Below are 1,098 nucleotides of genomic sequence, written 5' to 3' on the forward strand. Positions count from 1 at the left end.
CAGCAAGGAAGAGAGACCATAGGAATTGGTCACCTCCACTATTTTTAGTTTATTAGATGGTGTTATCTTACACCAGATTATTGAAGTACCTACTAAACTTAAAATACAAATTGCATGTATTTCCAAAGCACGGGCATCTCAAGTGTGAAACGTGTACGGTTCTAAACACCAGTTTGGACAGATTGTGCACCAGGCCGTTAAAGATTGTAAAATAGGACTGAAACCACTTGGAAATCCTTAAGAATATCAGGAAGGAGAATGCACTTAATCAAACTAGGATATGGTCCTAGAACAGGGAAATGAACACTCATTTTTAGAAAGAGAGCCAGAATTTCAGAAAGACATGGTCTCTCTTTTTTTGGGGGGTGGGGTGGGGGGAGGGATGTGAAAATTCAAAATGCACAAACTGTTAAAGAGCTGACAAGAAGACACGAAAAAAGAATGCTAAACGTTTAACGCAGCCAATTCCAGATCACAGTTCAATTTTTTTAGTGCTAACAAAGTATATAGCCAAGCAGAGGTAATTTAATACTATTTTTTTTCTTTCCTTTGATCAACTTTACATGAAGGTCGTAATAAGGACGTTAATCGAAAGAAATCTAAGTCTGCCTAAGTCGAATCTGCATAAAAATTAAGCAGTATCCTCACGGAGCTTGGGAGCAAATTCACCATTTAAGTGTAATACTCGGGCATATAAGATGCCAACACCTGTACTACGAACAGTTTCAGTAAGGGAGGACAGAAACTGGGGATCCAGATGAGCAGGCTTTGACGAGAAAAGGTAGAGATGAGCGGAGTGTCTGATTCCTGAAACGACAGTTTGGGGCTAAAATGGGATTTCCTAAAGCAGCGGGTGTTTGGGTTAGCCCGGGGCTGTTTTCTGGAGACTGAGTACGTGGACTGCTGGCAAAGGTGCACAGCCTCAGACGGGAGCCACCGGGAAGGGCAACGGAGGGCGGGACCGCGGCGGGATTTTCCTCTCGGCTCATTCATTCTCTGATTCACCGGTTCCTGGAGGAGGCGGCTCTCGGGGACGCGCGCAGGAGGCCGGCTGCGGCTGGGTGCGGCCCGGCGCCTGCGGGTCGGACGGTGCGCGCT

At 46.0% G+C, this 1,098-nt stretch overlaps 1 protein-coding gene across 1 annotated transcript in view; it reads left to right on the forward strand.

Moving 5' to 3' along the window:
• Positions 1–1,070: 1,070 nt before the first annotated feature.
• The window catches only part of Raph1 (Ras association (RalGDS/AF-6) and pleckstrin homology domains 1), an 85,844-nt gene continuing 85,816 nt past the window's right edge, over positions 1,071–1,098 (forward strand). The window contains exon 1 of the mRNA XM_026786161.1: positions 1,071–1,089. The gene's annotated coding sequence lies outside the window, so the exon portion shown is untranslated. The remainder of the gene's footprint in view (positions 1,090–1,098) is intronic.

Source organism: Microtus ochrogaster, linkage group LG4 (assembly GCF_000317375.1).
Source record: "Microtus ochrogaster isolate Prairie Vole_2 linkage group LG4, MicOch1.0, whole genome shotgun sequence".
NCBI classification, from domain to species: Eukaryota; Metazoa; Chordata; class Mammalia; order Rodentia; family Cricetidae; genus Microtus; species Microtus ochrogaster.